We start from the raw sequence: 22,099 nt of genomic DNA, 5'->3' as shown, positions 1-22,099 counted from the left end.
CAAAGTCAAAGGAGCCCTTCTTTGGGTCGCAGATTGTGGAACATTTCCTTCTTGCTGTCTTTATAGACGCTTAAAAGAACAATACCTCCTATAAATAACAGATCCTGTCGCCTATAATAAGTGTCCACAGGCTTTGCAACTGATCGCATACGTATTCTGATACATTGCCGATAAAGTACTTGCAATGAATACTACCGATCGCTCAAATGCCTCAACATTTGCGAAATATTGCAAAGTCAAAGGAGCCCTTCTTTGGGTCGCAGATTGTGGAACATTTCCTTCTTGCTGTCTTTATAAACGCTTAAAAGAACAATACCTCCTATAAATAACAGATCCTGTCGCCTATTAGTGTCCACAGACTTTGCAACAGATCGCATACGTTTTTTGATACATTCATTGCTCGCTCAAATGCCCCAACGTTTGCGAAATATTGCAAGTTCAAAAGAGCCCTTTAATCTTTGGATCTTTGGGTCGCAATGGTGGAACATTTCCCGACTCGTGAAGTTCGTGAAGACTAAGTGCTCGCTGAGATCATAAGCCTTTGATAAGATAGCGTTTATTTTGGTATTCAGGATATTTCCATTGTCCCCTCAAATCTCACGACGAGGCTTACTGGCTTAAATGGACAATCAAAATAGGGACGAATATACCTATATTATTATAGATACATTTATAGAACGTCTTGGGCGGTATTACAATATTTAACGTTGTCAAACTGCACGCAGCACAGTTGCGGCACTTGCGGCTAATTAGAGTTGTCTAAATTTAAGTAATTATCTTATCTGTAGTCGAGCACGCAAAGGGACGTTAAGTTTTGCCAACCCTAATAATTGCTCGGAGCAATGCTGAGCCGAACGGAGCCGAGAATGCCCGAACGCTCTAGTTTCCTATCCCTAGTTCTAGCCAGATTTCTATAGTTATTCTACTTAGTTAAATCAAAACTTTCTTGTTTACAGTAGGTATTAAATAAATGAATATTACAGTACATAATATGGTCCTACTTTCCCGCACTAGTGCGGGAAAAAGCACTTTCCGTGCGTATGTCAAAAGTTTAAAGGGCCATAAGTACTGTAAAACGTTGTACGATACACGTGCGAATAGGTAATTCGCAACTCGTGTTGATTTAGAACACTACCTTCGGTCTTGTTTTAATTTATCGCCACTCGTTTCGAATTTCCTCCAAATCTATTAGGGGCTGTTCATAAATTTAGGGGGCAAAATTAAATGACAGGTAGGGAGTTCCTATATTTGTAAATAGCTAAAATCAATTATCGATACTTTTCCCACTTATACTAGTAATCGCTCCCAGCTTTGTTTGAATGCTTATTTTGTATGTATTATACACAAAGCCACAAACGGGACCCTCCGGACCCTATTACTAAGACTCCACTGTCCGTCTCTCAGTCTGTCTGTCACCAGGCTGTATCTCATGAACCGTGATAGCTAGACAGTTGAAATTTTCATAGATTATGTATTTATGTCGCCGCTATAACAACAAATACTAAAAACAGAATAAAATAAATATCGTAAAGTCGGGTTACTTTAGCCCTGGACGGTAACTTTAACCATTGATATTTTACTCGGTCCAGGTTATATTATTGCACTATAATTATGGAAATAAGCCATGAGGTTGGTTTTCGCTAACCTTTGACATTATTTGTTTTTTATTAGACCCTTTTAAATGAAGTTTTCATGTGGGTCAAAGTTACCCTCCATAGGGTCAACGTAACCCGAGTTTACGGTATTTAAGTGGAGCTCCCATACAACAAACGTACTTAATTTTTTGCCGTTTTTTACGCAAAAGTACGGAACCCTTCATCCGCGAGTCCGACTCGCAATTGGCCGGTTTTTTCTTAAGATGTGTTAACTTTTTACTTGAGCACCCTGGTGACAAACAGACAGATAGACAGACCGACAGACAGACAGTCAGACCGACAGTGGAGTCTTAGTGATAGTATAATAGGGTCCCGTTTTTACCCTTTGGGTACGGAACTCTAAAAAACCGGGCAAGTGCGAGTCGGACTCGCGCACGAAGGGTTCCGTACCATAATGCAAAAAAAAAAAACAAAAAAAGCAAAAAAAAAAACGGTCACCCATCCAAATACTGACCACTCCCGACGTTGCTTAACTTTGGTCAAAAATCACGTTTGTTGTATGGGAGCCCCATTTAAATCTTTATTTTATTCTGTTTTTAGTATTTGTTGTTATAGCGGCAACAGAAATACATCATCTGTGAAAATTTCAACTGTCTAGCTATCACGGTTCGTGAGATACAGCCTGGTGACAGACGGACGGACGGACGGACGGACGGACGGACGGACGGACAGCGAAGTCTTAGTAATAGGGTCCCGTTTTACCCTTTGGGTACGGAACCCTAAAAACGAGTGTTTGTTATTCCTGAGATTTCAGGAAAAATCATTAAAGTACTGTCCTATATAACATAATGACACTATTTCATAACATAAAGTTAAGGTCGTTCATCGTTGTACGTGAGTAGAAACTATTCCCCGATTCTGGCCCCACCTCTCAGTGGTCACCGATCCTGACCCCAGGGCCGATCCACCGCCCCCGGTGAACCTAAAAAAAAAAAAAAAAAAAAAAAAAAAAAAAAAAAAAAAAAAAAAAAAAAAAAACAAATAGCCCCCCATTTGAATTGATTGCGCTAGGTCTCAGCAGTGCCCGGCGCCTCCTTCAGGTACTTACGAAATACGCTAATTAAACAATACACCTTGCTCACCACGGTAACAATAGGCTTATCGACCCTTTTCTATTGTTCGATCTCGACTCGGGCGCGTTATTGTGTTACCGAGAATACTACCTGGACCCTTCACCCACCGACGTCTTCATTCATGCCTTCTTTATGTGTGTATTATACTGTAGGTGTTTGTGATAGGTATTAGCGATAGGTATTTGCAATAGGTATTAGCGATAGGTATTTGCAAAAGGTACTTATTTGCGATGCATTATCTTATTATCTTACAACCTCTTGGAGCTATTTCGATTTATAAGGAATACAGTTCTAACCTAACCTAACCTAATTAGATTTTAAGATGTAGCCTAAACTAACATAAACCTTCTTTTACCAAACCTAACTTGACCAAACCTAACTAAAATCAACCTAACTTCTCATTTCAAACTAACCTGCTTTCACCTAGTCTTCGTTCAAGTTATGTTTTAACCTAAATACCTAAACTTCTTACCTATCCAAACTAAAGCATCCTACATATCGTATACATACTTACCTATATTGTGCATATTGTATTGTGTTATTTTATTTAGTTTTACCTATTTCTAACTCATTATTTTTGTCTGCGATAAATGCAATTCAACCTAATGTAGCCTTTTTTATTCTTAAACTATTCTATCTTCTTAAACTTAGTATGTAAGTATGTCTCATTATCTAATACTATATGTTTATTTTCACATACATTTTTATGTTCTTTGTAACACGATAGAAAGTAAACTCGTAGCTACTTGTTTCTTTGTATTATTTATAATAACTAGGCGTGTGAGGCATTTCTTGTGCACTTGTTTTCATTGTTATAACAGCTTAATTGCTTTATTGATAGACGTCTATTATATTTTATGCTGACAATGGATTATTATGTGGATATAATTTGGGTTTGAGTACAGGGAGCGTCTGTTTAGATGAACTTGTTGAGACATGTTACTTTGTATGATTAAAAAAAAATAACGAGACGTGTCAACTGGTTTCAACATGATTTAGTCTAATACGTCGGCATTTCTTGTGTGTTGGTATTCATTGTTATAACAGCATAATTGCTTTATTGGTAGACATCTATTATATTTTATACTGACAATGGATTTATTGTTTCCTATTATGCTTTTGAATTTGGGTTTTAGTAAAGAGAGCGTCTGTATTAGATGAACCTGTTGAGACATGATTTGAACGATACTGTATCCTGCTCACTATCACAGTATAAAAGCCGAAGAGAAATGGCTTTGAGTAAGTATTACTGTCGTGGCAGTCCTCTGTATCAGAGCTCCTTGTATCTACTGCAGTATATAGAAATATAGTGTTAATTCAACAGTGAAGTGTTTAAGTGTTTATAGAAAGACCCAACAATGGATGTAAGTATGTCTTTTATTACCGTAACTTACTTTGTTTTGTTTTCACTTGTGTTCTTTGTGTTTTAATTATCAAGATTGTAGACAGTGTGTAAATTATTGTTTTATATTGTTTCAGTTCACTGAAAATACTTTCAAGAACTATTACTACCCGGATGATAATAAAGACGAATCAAGCGATGAAGAGGGTACGCTTGGTCTCAAAGTTAAACAAGCCATCGCAAAGAAACGTTCAGGAAACAATATCGATAGCTTCTTTGAACGACCTAAAAAGCAGTCTAAAGTTGTGAAACGGTCTTCAAATGTGAGCAAAAGTTCACCAGACGGTGTTGCAAACTTGTCATCCGGACAAGACGACGGGGCCTATGCATCACATTTGATTAAAATCGAGATATATGATATGCATAAAATCAAAAACGTCCCACCCTTGGAACACTGGAAGCATGCGGACTTCAGATTGAAATATTTTGCGTTGGAAGACGATTTGGAGCTACAAAATACGCGAAATATTATTTATAACATAACAAAGCAATTAGCTTCTAAGGACAGTAGTGTGAAATATTTTATAGATAATAAGAAACAGTGATAGTTATAATTATTAATGATAGTAGTAGCTTAATGATTGTGTTAACGTATTTCTCATTTTTTACCTCTCCTTAAGTACATTTTCCATGTAACAGATTATTTTTATTGTATCACATTACAACAAGTTTTAATTTAATACTTCTCATTTGTAAAGATTACAGTCCCCACTCTTAGAAATCTTATACCTGTAGTCAACTATTTAAATGAAAGAAAGCACTGTATGATTTCTCATTTCATAATGGACTCTTTGAGTTGTGATGTCTACGATCTTGAACTTATCAGACTCTGTGAAGAAATAGAAGAAAATGAAGATCTATGCGAGGCTGCCCGTCTTGTGAGCCAACTACATCGAGAGGCGTAAGTAAAAGTATTCCTGTTCATACATGTTTATAACTCTTAACCAGTACCTGTTTAACAAAGGATGGGTTCCTCGTAACTTGTTGTGACCAGAACTTATTGTTAGGATAAACGTGGGGTGGGAGAGTGCTGGTTATATAAGCGGGTTATCTCGAGTTCATATCATTCAGTGTTTTGGTGCCGTGCTTGTACTGTGATATCCTTTTCCTTATTATCATATAATGGTGTTTACTTACTATCATATTGGTCTCACTTTGCCTCGTGATAAGATTGAGGAATTAAGTAAAGAATTTATTTTAGCATATTTTCATAGAAATATAAGAATGTGGTATATATCAAACAAATTACCTCACTCGTTACTGGAAGATTCTGATATTATACCGTATTATACACCATGTGATGGGCATATCAAAAATTCCAAGGGGAATACTCAGTCATCAGATGTGATTGATGGAGTTTTGATGATGCGGGCCTATTGTCAGCAGTGTCGAAAAGACTTACGTTAGTATATACAACCAACCGTTTTAGTAATTATTTTTATTTTATCTGACATTAAGATATTTATGTTTATTATGTATTGTTATAGATCTTCTCAAATAGGACGGGGAGTAAAAAGGACAGCTGCAGTTTTGGAGACCGAAGAATTCTTGGTGAAGAAAAACCGTTCAGCAGCTGCTGAACCTGTAGCATCAACATCATCCGAACCAGTTCCCGATGTCATTGTGAGTGCAAATAATAATCATAAAATTGAATGTTCTGTGTGTAATAAGTTTGTTTCTAAAAGATATTTTAAAAATCATTTAAATAGTAATCTTCACAAAAATAATGTTTTAAGGGCTGACATTGAATGGGTTAATGTTCAGTTAATTGAAAATGCTTTTAAGAATAGGGTGGCCACTTACAGAATACTATTAAATGAAAATGTTCACCAACCATTTACTCCCGAATCCATTTTACTAGGAAATAAAGATAAAATCTTTGCATTATTGGATCGTTCCCTCACTGATCACCATGCTTTAAAAGTAAACTTTATTTTGAATGCGGATTTTACTCAAGAGAGCAAACAAGTAAATAATACATTTGATTTCCAATTATGTAACAATGTAGTTGATGTTAGCAGCGACAAAGATGATATTTTCGAGTCAGTTGTTAAAGATATATTAACAAAATTATTTAACTTTGAGAGAAAAGACAGTGGATGGAGTTTAGTAAAATTTAATTATCTAGATGTCAATGTAAACAAATTTAATCCATTGCGTGGTTCTTCCTATATCGAATTACCACGTGATATTCAGAACAGAAAAGCAGTTATTAATGTAAAAAATAACGATCATGAATGTTTTAGATGGGCTGTATTGTCAGGCTTGTATCCACCTACAAGTCATCGTTCAAACACTACGAAATCGTATATAGCGCATAAAAATAAATTAAATTTTAGAAATTTAACTTTCCCACTTAAGGTTGGAGATATTCAGAAATTTGAAAAAATGAATGATATAAGTATAAACGTTTTTGGTCTTGAATACAATTCGAAAAGTAAAAAACATGACGTAGTAGGCCCATTACACTTAACGAAGTGCAAAAAAGCTACCCACTTGAATTTATTGTACATATCCAAAGACAGTAAGGGGCATTATTGCTATATCAAAAATTTATCTAGGTTAGTATCTAAACAATTATCAAATACACAGCATGCTGCACATATTTGTGATGGTTGTTTGTCGAACTTTACAACTCGCGACAATTTAATGAATCATCAAAGAAACGATTGTTTCCATGTTTGTACACATTTACCTTCAGAACAGGATAAAAAGAAAAACTGGTTCAATGAAAACGTTTCCTCCAATATACTTACTTTCGATAATTATGAACGTAAATTAAGGGTACCTTTTGTTATTTATGCTGATTTCGAGGCCTTTCTAAACCCGATTCAAACAGGTACAATTAATCCTACTACATCCTCAACAACAAATGTACAAAAACATGAGGTATATAGTTTTGGATACTACATTAAATGTTCTTATAATGATAAATTGTCAGTGTACAGAACATATAAAGGCAAAAATTGCACCCAGGAATTTATGAAGTATATGGAACAAGACTTAAAGGCTATTTGTAGGAGAAATACTTTTGTAAAAACTCCATTGCCTTTATCTAATGCAAATAATGTGCATATTGCTCAGAGTAGTACATGTTATATTTGTGATAAAAATTTAAACGAGGATTCAGTCATTTCCTATAATTACCATACTGGTCTTTATGAAGGAGTGGCACATAAATTTTGTTCTGAAAAATACAGGGCACCTAATTTTGTACCTGTATTTTTCCATAATTTGTGTAACTATGATAGTCATTTTATAGTGCATGGGCTTGGTTTGGCGGAAGGCGACATTGAACTGATTCCAGAGAACAAAGAGAAATACATTTCATTTTCTAAGAGCTTACAAATAAATAATCGCACAATTAAATTGAGATTTGTCGATTCACTTAAATTTATGTCCAGTAGTCTTGACAAATTGGCAAAAAACTTGTTGCCTGAACAATTTCATGAATTAAAATTGAATTTTTCATGCGAGGAGGATTTTAAACGCTTATTACGAAAGGGTGTCTATCCCTATGAACACATGTCATCATACGATTTTTTAAACTTAACAGCTCTTCCCTCTAAAGATGATTTCTTTAGTTCCTTGTCTAATAGTCACATCTCAGAAGAGGATTATGATCACGCAAAAGATGTTTGGTCTCATTTTCAATGCAAAAATATGGGTGATTATTCTGATTTATATTTAAAAACTGATGTTCTATTACTAACTGATATATTTGAAAATTTTAGAAACCTTTGTCTTAAGACGTATGGATTAGACCCCGCTCATTATTATACTGCTCCGGGATTAAGTTGGGATGCAATGTTAAGAACTACAAAAATAAAACTAGAACTCCTAACTGATATCGATAAAATAGCTTTTATATCAAAAAATATTCGAGGTGGCATATCACAATGTAGTAATAGATACGCGAAGGCTAATAATATTTTTTTGGAAGATTATAATCAAAATATCCCATCGTCATTTCTTATGTACTTTGATGCAAATAACCTTTACGGGTGGGCTATGTCTCAATGTCTTCCTACCGGTAAATTTGAATGGGTAAATACAGATACTGACTTTAATATATCTGATGACGCTGATCATGGTTTAATTTTAGAAGTTGATCTCGAATACCCTAACGAGTTGCATGACTCTCATTCAGATTTGCCATTTTGTCCTGAAAACGTTTGTTTGGGTAATTCCAAAGAAAAAAAATTAATTCCTAATTTAAATAAAAAAACGAATTATGTCATTCATTATAGAAATCTAAAACAGTGTTTGAAGAATGGTTTGAAATTGAGTAAAATCCATCGCATTCTTAAATTTCAGCAGTCTATGTGGTTAAAAAGTTACATAGATTTGAACACCCACATGCGATCACAGGCATCATCCGATTTTGAAAAAGATTTCTTTAAACTAATGAATAATTCAGTGTTCGGTAAAACCATGGAAAATGTTGCAAAACGCGTAAATGTCAAATTATTAAATCACTGGGAAAATCGAGGAAAAACGCAGGGGGTTCAATCTTTGATAGCGAAACCTGAGTTCCATAGTTTATCCATATTCTCTGAGAATTTAGTGGCCGTTCAATTGAATAAAACTAAAATATTTTATAATAAACCGATTTATCTGGGATTTTGCGTATTAGATATATCGAAAACTTTGATGTATGACTTTCACTACAGCTACATGAAAACCAAATATCCAGACAACCTTAAGCTTCTTTATACAGATACTGATAGCTTAGTATATCAAATTTTCACGGAAAATTATTACGCAGATATAAAATCAGATCTTAATTTCTATTTTGATACATCTGACTATCCTCCTAACAATAAATATGATTTGCCGTTAATAAATAAAAAGCGATTAGGGTTTTTCAAAGATGAAAATAATGGTAGAATTTTAAAAGAGTTCGTAGGTCTGAGATCTAAAATGTATACCTTAGATGTTGAAAAATATGACGAGAATGATGAGAAAACTGAAAAATACGGTGTTTTATCAAAAGCCAAAGGAGTCAATAAATGTGTTACAAAAAAATTTACTCTTGACAATTACAAAACGTGTTTATTTAATAAAAATTTGCAACGCGCTCAAATGCTAAGATTTAAGTCTATAAAACATATAATATTCACTCAAAAAATAAATAAAATATCATTATCGCATGAAGATACAAAACGGTACTTATTAGAAAACTCTTCTGACACTCTAGCGTGGGGTCATTATAAAATACCGCAATAATGAAAAAGTTTCAAAGTTGTAATATAATCATACAGAACATTCGAATTCCAAATTATTGTTTGTACATTGTATATTTTTAAGGTATTACTTGTAAACATGTAAAAAAATGTATGAATTTTATTTTATTGTATCTTTTAAGGTATTTTTGTAAATATGAAACAAAAAAATAATGATAAAAGTGTGATCATAAATAATAAAAAAAAATTTACGTAATCATTTTGTTTTGTTTTTTTGTCTACTATATCTGAGTTGTTTAAATAGTAATCATCTTTCTGAATATTACCATTTAAAGTCCATCCGTTAACATATCAACACTCACCCACACACATACACACATAGACATAGATTACGATATTTAATAATGATTCACTTTTATCATCCTTTCACCACCATTGTCGCAGGTCCTAGTGGGTGTGGTAAAACGCAATTTGTTACAAACTTTTTGAATAACTCCAAAGAGATATGTAATGTTGAATTTGATGAAATTATTTGGTGTTATGATGAAATGCAACCTCTCTACAATCTGGAAAATATAAATTATAGTCAAGGAATACCAGATTTTTCAATTTTTGATGGGAAGAAACCTAAACTTCTTATTATAGATGATTTGATGAGAGAATCGGATGGACGAATCGTTGACATTTTTACGAAAGGTAGTCATCATAGAAACTTAAGTGTTTTTTATATTACACAAAACGTATTTCATCAAGGTAGAGGTCAACGTGATATTTCATTGAATACAAGCTACATTGTATTTTTTAAAAATCCCAGGGATAAAACTCAAATACGCTACCTGTCACGACAAGTTTACCCAGAAAACTCAAAGTTTGTGGACGAAGCCTACAAAGATGCTACAAAGGAGGCTCATGGTTACCTCATGATTGACCTGAAACAAAATACAAATGACATATGCCGTTTTAAAACAAAAATATTTCCGTTTGATGGGCATTGCACAGTGTATGTACCTAAAAAGGGGTTTAAATATGATAAAAATCACCATATTTTAGTCAGTTCTACATGATGCATGCAAGAGTAAACACATATAAACATTTACTTGAAGCATTGCAGTTGCTTAAACCCAAATATCGTACTGCATTACTTAAATCTTGTGACGATGAAGAGATCAACATTATTTGTGAGTGCATTTATAACGTCCTAAATGGGAAAATTCCATTAGAAAAAAAAGAAAAGACGAAACTAAAAAAATATAAAGATATTTTAAGAAAATTAGTTTCGAAAGGGAAACATAAAATAAGAAAAACTGTTATAGTTCAAAAAGGAGGTGCATTTCTACCTATTATTTTAGGTGCAGTTTTAAGTGCTTTAGTGAACTCTTTATCATAAACAAAATGGAAAACACAAAAAAAATGTTATTAGTTGAATCAGATTTTATTGAAAGGCTGAAACGGAATGAGAGTCCACCCGAAAATTCCTCATCTCGGCTAGATGGAGAGATGCAAAAAATCCTTAAAAGTAAAATGAATGATCGCGAAAAGTGGACGTTATATTCTCAAGCATTACAAAGATTTCTACATTTTATTGAAACAGATCGAAAACCGTTTAGAATACCCATCGTGATGGAGGGGGTAGATCAAGTCATCAACGAAAGTAATGATATTATAAAAACAAAAGTGAACAAAAAGGAGGAGATTGAAAATAATGAGTCAGTTACAGATAATGTAACTGAAGCAGCCACACCGTCATCGTTTAATACACCACCTGGCGAAATAAATCAAGAACTAATGCCAATTAGTCCGTCAAAAATTATAAACATATTACCTAAATCTTATGAAAAAAAAGCTCGAACGTTGTTAGATTACATTGTTTCAAGTAAACCGAAAATTTGGTGGAAACAGACTGGTGAAGTTGTTATAAATAACCAAACCATTCAAAATAGTAATATTACTGATTTGGTAAGCGACACCGTTAGATGTCTTAAACGTCCTAAGCCAATTGGATGGGAAGTGTTTGCTTTACTTTTAAAAGATATCGAAGTTCCTAGGTCATGCATAGGTAATCCTACAAATTTAGCATTTATTAATGGTACTCCTTTGATTGAACCCTTTACCCCCTCCACATCTGTGAAGACGAGAGCCTCAACAGATAAAGATAATAACACTTCTACGCCTCTTGCTACACGGGAGCAAAAGCGATCCGGAAAGAAAATAGAGTGGGAAAGATGGACTCCTTATTAGATATTAACAGAATCTATTATGACGTCTCTAATCCAGCTGGCTATAGCAGTTTAAATAATTTATCAAAGGAAATGAAAGGTCAAATGAACAAAGAGGAAGTGAAAAAATGGTTACAATCTCAAGATACGCACACGCTGCATAAACCTATTCATAGACGATTTACTAGAAATAAATACATTCTCTCGAACTTTAATGAACTTTGGCAAGCTGATTTAAGTGATATGAGTACTTATAGTCAATATAATGATGGGTACAAATATATTCTTTGTGTTATTGATGTGTTCAGTAAATATGCTTTTGCAAGAGCCATGAAGAAGAAGGATTCAGCAACTGTTAAACAATGTTTTGAAAGCATATTTACTGAAGCCAACTCTGTTCCCCGTCACATCCAATCTGATAAAGGTACAGAATTTGTTTCAAAGGCGGTTAGAGATTACTTTAAGAGCAAAAATATTAATTATTATACCACTAATAACCCCGACATTAAAGCAAGTATAGTAGAAAGATTTCAAAGAACACTTAAAATGAAAATGTGGCGTTACTTCACTCATAAGAATACATATAACTACACAAATATATTACAAGATCTTCTACATTCTTACAACCATAGCTATCATTCTAGCATTAAAATGCGCCCAGTTGATGTTAGCTCTAATAATATTATGACTGTTTGGTGTAATTTATATGATCGCAAAAAAGATAGGCAAATTTCATTAGAAACTAAAAAACTAAATGTAGGTGATCATGTTAGAATCACTAAATATAAGCATGTGTTTCAAAAAGGTTATGAAAGTAATTGGAGTGATGAAATATTTATTATTGATTCGATTATTAACAGATCGCCACGAGTTGTTTATACAATAAAGGATTTAGAAGGTGAACCCATCATTGGTACATTTTATTCTAAAGAATTACAAAAGGTAACTTACCTCCCCTCCAACGAGTATAAAATTGATAAAATAATACGCTCGCGTCGAGTTGCTGGCAGAAAGGAAATACTAGTTAAGTGGCAAGGTTATCCTAATAAATTTAATTCTTGGATACCTGAATCAAACTTAAAGAAAATATGAGTGAAAATAGTTTTTATCTAACTTTGTTAAGTAATAGTTCATCAGATTACTACACGGATAACACGACTGCACATTTCTTAACTAAATTACCAAAGACCATTAAATTGGATGGAGAATGGGTAGTTGGGTTGGTGGAATTTCAATATCCTTGTTCCATGTATAATGTTCAAGAGCACGAAAACATCATTTATTTAAAGAAAAAGGTGTTATCACCCACCGATAAAACTACAAAAATAGTAGATATAAAAACTCATATACCAGCCACTACATATGATAATATAGATCATTTTCTTCAAGCGTTTAATGAAAACCCACAGTTAAAAAATAACGTAAAATTTCGATATGATGGATTAACAAAACTGGTTGGAATAGCAACAACAAATAAAGAAATAACATCTATCATTACAACTCCGATACTAAGTCTGCAATTGGGTTTTAAACCGAAAACAAATTTAAAACAAAATACATTAGGAAAAAGCCCTGCAAATTTATATTTAGGTTTACCATCTCAAATATTTGTTTATACTGATATAATACACCCACAAGTAGTCGGAGATGTTATTACTTCATTACTCAGAATAATACCTTTAGATCCAACTAAGTTCATTTATGGAGCTTATAAAACTCACATCTTCTCACCCGCTCATTATGTACCAGTTTTACGAAGAGAGTTCGATACCATTGAAATAGATATAAGAACAACGACTGGTGTCAGAGTACCATTTCAATTTGGATCTTCTTGCGTGAAGCTACACTTTCAACGAGTAAAATGATTTACAACAGATCGTCAGTCTCTTGTCCTTACGAACATTATTATTCACACCAAGCCGGCTCTGGGATAGGTATTGTCTATAAGGGAGTTCCATATCAACGAGGACATGGTATAGGCAGTTTTTTGGGTGGACTATTTAGATCAGTGCTCCCCTGTGTGACTATTAGACCAGTGTTTAAAAACCATTGGAAAAGAAACCTTAGGGGCAGGGGTTGGTTTGTTAACTGATATGGTAAATTCTCGTCCTATGGATAGTTCCATTCGATCACGATTTAAGGAAGCGAGCGCTAACCTAAAAAGAAAGGCTGATGAAAAAATTGATTCTCTCATGTCAGGATCTGGGTATAAAATGTCGAATAAAAGAAGAGAACCGCTCATTACTCGAAAAGCATCGCGACGAAGAGAAAGTAGAAATAATAATAAAAATAACGATATATTTTCAAGTTAAATAATGTCATTTCTACACAGCCATTCATGTGAATGTGCAAAATCTGAATTAGATATATTTGCCCTTCCATCAACTCAAACAAGTATTGAAAGCGGACATTGGATTCATTACAAACCAATTTCATCTTTAAGTGATGATGGCCCCATTGAATTTCAAGTACCTGGATCAGGAGATGACTACATTGATCTATCACACACAATGTTACATATTACTGCTAAAGTATTGAATCAAGATGGGACAAAATTAAAAGCAGATGCCGGAGTTGGACCCACCAATAACTGGCTACATTCCCTTTTCAACCAACTTGATGTATATTTAAATCAAAAACTCATATCACCCCCAAACAATACATATGCTTACCGTGCTTATATGGAAAATCTTCTCAACTATGGACCGGCAGCCAAAAAAACCCATCTTACTTGTGGGTTATGGTATGAGGATACCCCAGGTTTTATGGATACCGTTGACGCCAACAACAAAGGATTTCAGAAAAGACTAGAATTTATCAAAGAGAGTAAGGAAGTGGAAATGATTGGACATTTGCATGGCGATATATTTAACCAAGAGAAATTCTTGATAAATGGTGTTGAATTGCGTATTAAGTTAGTCCGATCAAAAGAATCATTTAATTTAATTTGTCATCAAGATAAAAAACTTAAAGTACAAATAACAGATGCTAGTCTCATTGTTAGAAGAACAAAAATCAATCCTAGCGTTTTGTTAGCCCATCAAAAAGTATTGGCAACAACGACTGCGAAGTACCCCATTACGAGAGCAGAAGTTAAGGTTCTCACAATACCAACAGGGGTCCAGGGTAAAACATTGGATAATATATTTCTCGGACAAATTCCTAAACGCTGTATTATTGGATTTGTATCAAATTCAGGTTTTAATGGAAATTTAGCTTTGAATCCATTTAATTTTCAAAATTATAATATGAATTCATTTAGCTTGTTTGTAGATGGTCATGAAATTCCTTCTAAAACATTACAACCGTCATTTAGTTCTGGTTTAATAGCGGCGGCATATCACACCTTATTTTCTGGAACTGGTATTCATTTTCACAACGAAGGTAATGGAATAAGTAGAACAGATTATGGTGGAGGATATTGTTTGTTATGTTTTGATTTAACGCCTGATTTATCTGCTAGTTCAACTTCACACTGGAATCTTGTTAGACATGGAAGTGTTCGGATAGAAGTACGCTTTGATTCGGCTCTAACTAGCACCATTAATTGTATCGTGTATGCAGAATTTGACAACATTATTGAAATAAACAAAAACCGTGATGTATCTGTAGATTATAATAGTTGAAAAACATAATTATATAAATACAATGTTTTCTTTCGTTTACTTTATTTTGTTGTAGTCATTGTTTGCAGCATCATCAAGACATAAATTGTTATTAATTAAGTAATTATGGATACTAATGAGATTCAATTTTGTATGAAGAAATTAAACCCACTTTTTGAATCAAATGTTTTTGCTGCTAACAAAATACCTATTTGGGTCGATCTACCTGTATTTATTGTTAGTAATTTGGACCCTGACACGAAACCAGGCTCCCACTGGGTTGCCATACACATTGATGTTACTGGTATAGGAGAATATTTTGATTCCTTCGGACGGAAACCTTCAGGTTACCATAACTTATTTTTAAAAAGAAACACCAGACAGTGGTTTTATAACAATAAACCTCTTCAAAACCATTTTACTTCAGTTTGTGGTGAATATTGTCTAGTTTATTTGTATTTTAAATATCATGGAAAAACTATGACAGATATGCTAAGTTTGTTTTCTGATAATTCTGTATGTAATGACCTTATATTAAGGAATATGTTTAAAACATTTTTTGTGAAATAAAATAATACGTGTACTTAAATAAGATTTTTTATTTTTTCATATAAAATACCTAGACCTTTTAAACCACACATTTTTTTTTAAATTTTATTATTTACAAAATATTTCTTAACATTCTTTGTTACTTAAAAAACGAGACGACACAAAAAAATCTGTTACATGGAAAATGTACTTAAGGAGAGGTAAAAAATGAGAAATACGTTAACACAATCATTAAGCTACTACTATCATTAATAATTATAACTATCACTGTTTCTTATTATCTATAAAATATTTCACACTACTGTCCTTAGAAGCTAATTGCTTTGTTATGTTATAAATAATATTTCGCGTATTTTGTAGCTCCAAATCGTCTTCCAACGCAAAATATTTCAATCTGAAGTCCGCATGCTTCCAGTGTTCCAAGGGTGGGACGTTTTTGATTTTATGCATATCATATATCTCGATTTTAATCAAATGTGATGCATAGGCCCCGTCGTCTTGTCCGGATGACAAGTTTGCAACACCGTCTGGTGAACTTTTGCTCACATTTGAAGACCGTTTCACAACTTTAGACTGCTTTTTAGGTCGTTCAAAGAAGCTATCGATATTGTTTCCTGAACGTTTCTTTGCGATGGCTTGTTTAACTTTGAGACCAAGCGTACCCTCTTCATCGCTTGATTCGTCTTTATTATCATCCGGGTAGTAATAGTTCTTGAAAGTATTTTCAGTGAACTGAAACAATATAAAACAATAATTTACACACTGTCTACAATCTTGATAATTAAAACACAAAGAACACAAGTGAAAACAAAACAAAGTAAGTTACGGTAATAAAAGACATACTTACATCCATTGTTGGGTCTTTCTATAAACACTTAAACACTTCACTGTTGAATTAACACTATATTTCTATATACTGCAGTAGATACAAGGAGCTCTGATACAGAGGACTGCCACGACAGTAATACTTACTCAAAGCCATTTCTCTTCGGCTTTTATACTGTGATAGTGAGCAGGATACAGTATCGTTCAAATCATGTCTCAACAGGTTCATCTAATACAGACGCTCTCTTTACTAAAACCGAAATTCAAAAGCATAATAGGAAACAATAAATCCATTGTCAGTATAAAATATAATAGATGTCTACCAATAAAGCAATTATGCTGTTATAACAATGAATACCAACACACAAGAAATGCCGACGTATTAGACTAAATCATGTTGAAACCAGTTGACACGTCTCGTTATTTTTTTTTAATCATACAAAGTAACATGTCTCAACAAGTTCATCTAAACAGACGCTCCCTGTACTCAAACCCAAATTATATCCACATAATAATCCATTGTCAGCATAAAATATAATAGACGTCTATCAATAAAGCAATTAAGCTGTTATAACAATGAAAACAAGTGCACAAGAAATGCCTCACACGCCTAGTTATTATTTTAATAATACAAAGAAACAAGTAGCTACGAGTTTACTTTCTATCGTGTTACAAAGAACATAAAAATGTATGTGAAAATAAACATATAGTATTAGATAATGAGACATACTTACATACTAAGTTTAAGAAGATAGAATAGTTTAAGAATAAAAAAGGCTACATTAGGTTGAATTGCATTTATCGCAGACAAAAATAATGAGTTAGAAATAGGTAAAACTAAATAAAATAACACAATACAATATGCACAATATAGGTAAGTATGTATACGATATGTAGGATGCTTTAGTTTGGATAGGTAAGAAGTTTAGGTATTTAGGTTAAAACATAACTTGAACGAAGACTAGGTGAAAGCAGGTTAGTTTGAAATGAGAAGTTAGGTTGATTTTAGTTAGGTTTGGTCAAGTTAGGTTTGGTAAAAGAAGGTTTATGTTAGTTTAGGCTACATCTTAAAATCTAATTAGGTTAGGTTAGGTTAGAACTGTATTCCTTATAAATCGAAATAGCTCCAAGAGGTTGTAAGATAATAAGATAATGCATCGCAAATAAGTACCTTTTGCAAATACCTATCGCTAATACCTATTGCAAATACCTATCGCTAATACCTATCACAAACACCTACAGTATAATACACACATAAAGAAGGCATGAATGAAGACGTCGGTGGGTGAAGGGTCCAGGTAGTATTCTCGGTAACACAATAACGCGCCCGAGTCGAGATCGAACAATAGAAAAGGGTCGATAAGCCTATTGTTACCGTGGTGAGCAAGGTGTATTGTTTAATTAGCGTATTTCGTAAGTACCTGAAGGAGGCGCCGGGCACTGCTGAGACCTAGCGCAATCAATTCAAATGGGGGGCTATTTGTTTTTTTTTTTTTTTTTTTTTTTTTTTTTTTTAGGTTCACCGGGGGCGGTGGATCGGCCCTGGGGTCAGGATCGGTGACCACTGAGAGGTGGGGCCAGAATCGGGGAATAGTTTCTACTTACGTGCCTATAACCTATTGATAAAATAACAATAGGGTATAGGGTTTACCCAAAACTCTGCGTAGAGGGCATCACTAGGTCAATCACATGGCCCACCGTGAAACACGACATCCGAAAGTTCGGTTTCTGCCTCTCTATCATTCTTGCCTATTCGATCGATAGAGAGGCAGATAAAGAAATTCCGATTTTAGCGTTTCGCGGTAGGCCACCTGTAAATAAACCGCCTTGATGCATCAATGTTATAGTGAAAACTTGTCAAAAAACTGTTTAAGGCCTAGTATGTATAAGTTACTCTATGGTTTACTAAACAAATTAGTGCTGCACTCTGGCGGCAGAACATTGCAGTAATACTCCCTATTCCTTTTATTCGCTTTCCAACCAAATACCTACAATATTTTCATACAATAATTTCCTGTTCATACAATAAATACATACAATAATTTCCAACCAATTTCCTGTTTTGTTTTGCTAAAAGGTTACAATAATGGCTTTTTTAATCTTCTTTGGCCAAATTTTCGACCTCGTAATCCACTAATTTCGGTCACAAACAAATATATGATAAGGACTGGTCAATCACGCAAACGTAGTGAGGGCCTACCGCGAACCACGTTCGACGTGTTGCCTCCCCGTCACACTTACGTACGAATTTAAAAGTGCGACAGAGCAAAACCTATGAAAAAGCCACACCACGCAGTTTCGAGAATGACGCTGTGCATGTGAACGTGTTAAAACAATACGATATTAAATAAATAAATATTATAGGACATTCTTACACAGATTGGCTAAGTCCCACAGTAAGCTCAAGAAGGCTTGTGTTATGGGTACTCAGACAACGATATATATAATATATAAATACTTAAATAGATAGAAAACAACCATGACTCAGGAACAAATATCTGTGTCATCACACAAATAAATTCCCTTACCGGGATTCGAACCCAGGATCATCGGCTTCACAGGCAGGGCCACACTCACTACCCACTAGGCCAGACGGGTCGTCAAATAATATGAAACACCAATATGTATGAAGATGGCAGTCTTTCTTATGTATTAATCCCTGACCATGGCCAATGGCGTCGCGGGCCATTAGTTTTTTACTCCCGGGATTGTATACATTGTTTAAAATTGTTTAAAGTTAAAGGTCGATTAAAGTCAAATAGCCTTTATTTGACTTAGATTGATCGGTTTATACAATAACAAAAGCAGTGGTGGCCGAGTGGATATGACGTCTGACTTTCAATCTGGAGGTCGCGGGTTCAAATCCTGGCTCGTACCAATGAGTTTTTCGAAACTTATGTACGAAATATCATTTGATATTTACCACTAGCTTTTCGGCGAAGGAAAACATCGTGAGGAAACCTGCATACATCTGCGAAGAAATTCAAAGGTGTATGTGAAGTCCCCAATCCGCATTGGGCTAGCGTGGGGACTATAGCCCAAGCCCTCTCGCGCATGAGAGGAGGCCTGTGCCCAGCAGTGGGACACGTATATAGGCTGAGATGATGATGATGATGATGATGATACAATAACATGTTAACATAAATAATACGGGCCAAACACTATCATGAATATTGACATTACTTTTACGTAATGTCATGATTAATTATAGTGTAGTGATTGGAGTGAAGGAATGACGGTAAGTTATGAAGTAAGTTTAATAATGTGGCTTAGTATTGGAGTAATTCAATGGAATGACATTATACATATATTGCTTCGCACAAATGAAAGTGTTGCAACGATACCTACATTGCTAACTATTACCTGCTATTACCTAGGACAACGGATTCAGATGATCGACCAAATACCGCAATGTAATGAAAGTTCTTAAACCGTGTGTAAATGGGGCTTTATACGCTTAATTTTTTTCAAAAAACACATATGTTTTCCTACTCAATGGCTTAATAGAAAGCCTTCACAATACCTATAAGGAAAATGATCGAGTTGCGTGATAGCACTAATATACTGAAACTGCCGACAGATATCTTGTGTTTGGTAGCACATTTATTATGTTTTATGTAGGATAGTAGAGTCAGACCGTGAAAAGTCTGCAGCGATTTTGATAGCCCACGCAGTGCAAGTGTCATTTTAAACGTCAAACTTCTATGAAATTATGACGTATAAATAACACTTACACTGCGTGGGCTATCAAATCCGCTGCAGACTTTTCTTGGTGCGACTCTACCTACCTACATAGGGTTGCCAGATCCAAATTTGAAAATTCATGGCAAAATTCCTGATTTCCGTATTTTTTTCCTGACGCTCATATCGGCGACGGGGGGAGCGGATCTAGCCGTAAGCGATATCAATGTACGTTTGATACATTGTTTAAATTTGATTTGTTTTGGATTTATGTAAGTAAATTTGAATAACATACCTTTTTAGGTACATAATAAAAAGAGTCTGTTCATTCACTAAAATTCCTGATATTCTCGTATTCCGGCCGCATTCCTGACAAACGGCCAAAATTTTAAAATAAGATAGGTACCTGCAAAATCAAATAAAACAGGAAATACCGAGATATTATTAAACAAGTTAATAAAAAAAAAACATGAGATGCATGAAAAAATATTGGAGACGACGAATAAATTAATAATTTATATCATGCGGCCAAGTTATAATTACCCGTTTTCTAAATATTATACAAAATATGAAGTAATAATTAAAGGCGACATTACGCTTGACTTTGGATAAAACAAAATAAGGTTCAGCCTAAAGTCAATGTGGGAAAGACCGTCTATCAGGTATATAATCGTCTACATGCTCTTTCGTCGCTTCTCGTCACGGTATCACGGTTCATGAGATACAGCCTGGTGACAGACATACGGACAGTGGAGTTATAATAGTAATACGGTCCCGTTTTTACCCTTTGGATACGGAACCCTAAAAATTAGAAATGATTCTGTCCGTCCGTCTGTCTGTCACCAGGCTGTATCTCATGAACCGTGATACTTTTTAGTATTTGTTGTTATAGCGGCAACAGAAATACATAATCTGTGAAACTATCACGGTTCTCGAGTTACAGCCTCGTGACCAACAGACAGACGGACAGCGGAGTCTTAGTAATACGGTCCCGTTTTTACCCTTTGGATACGGAACCCTAAAAAAGACAAAGCACACATGTTCAAAATAGAGTCTATAGATTCTATAGAGTTTTTTCGCCTGCGAGGCTGAACTTTTACAGTTAATTTCAGTAAAAAGTTTCACAGACCAACAGCAACTTTTTACTGACTACATTAAAAAACTCACCTGTTCACTGCTAATCCATCAAACTCGTACAACGCGTACAACAACACAACACAACACAACACGACACCTCACTGACACTTGTGTTGTTTATACTGTATTACTGAAACTTGTGTGTGAACGCGACCGCTCGGCGTAGCGGCAGGATCCGTACTGAAGGACTTGAAACAAGCTTACAGTTAGTTTCGTTCGACTTTTGGGAGCTAAGTACATTATAATTAATGTTATTGATTTGTTTTACTCGTCTTTAGAAGGACTACTGTGAAATAGGTTACAACAAAAACATAAATAATGTGAAATGAGAGCCAAGTTCAATATTAAGAATATGTGTCGTTGTTGACTCGCCGACAAAAGAATTGAGAATATGGGTGCCAAGTTCTGTGCTGTGTAGAAAATCCTGAAATTATAAAGGATTTTACTTGGCTAGTTTTTACCAATAAACCAAACTTTAGAAAAGTAACATAGATAAATATAATATACGTAAAAACCAGCCAACACAAATCCTTTCTAATTTCAGGATTTTCTGACGTGCCAAATTTCATGTGTGTAGCTTAAGTAGGTCTCAAGTTGTGAAGGGGTCAAAAGTAGCTCGAAATGGTTCGTGTAATATTACACACGGTTGCTGCGTCGCCAGTTCCTTTTTATTTTTATACTATCGCTAATACCTATCACAAACACCTACAGTATAATACACACATAAAGAAGGCATGAATGAAGACGTCGGTGGGTGAAGGGTCCAGGTA

The 22,099-nt window shown here is 34.5% G+C and overlaps 1 protein-coding gene across 2 annotated transcripts in view; it reads right to left on the bottom strand.

The window, feature by feature from the left end:
* The window catches only part of LOC134803742 (synaptotagmin-7), an 862,565-nt gene extending 841,065 nt beyond the window's left edge, over positions 1–21,500 (bottom strand). For both annotated transcript variants that reach the window (XM_063776562.1, XM_063776563.1), the window contains exon 1: positions 21,360–21,500. The gene's annotated coding sequence lies outside the window, so the exon portion shown is untranslated. The remainder of the gene's footprint in view (positions 1–21,359) is intronic.
* Between the last annotated feature and the right edge of the window lie 599 nt (positions 21,501–22,099).

The sequence above is a fragment of the Cydia splendana genome, chromosome 27 (genome assembly GCF_910591565.1).
Source record: "Cydia splendana chromosome 27, ilCydSple1.2, whole genome shotgun sequence".
Taxonomy (NCBI): Eukaryota; Metazoa; Arthropoda; class Insecta; order Lepidoptera; family Tortricidae; genus Cydia; species Cydia splendana.
This window is presented reverse-complemented; position numbering and strand designations above follow the sequence as displayed.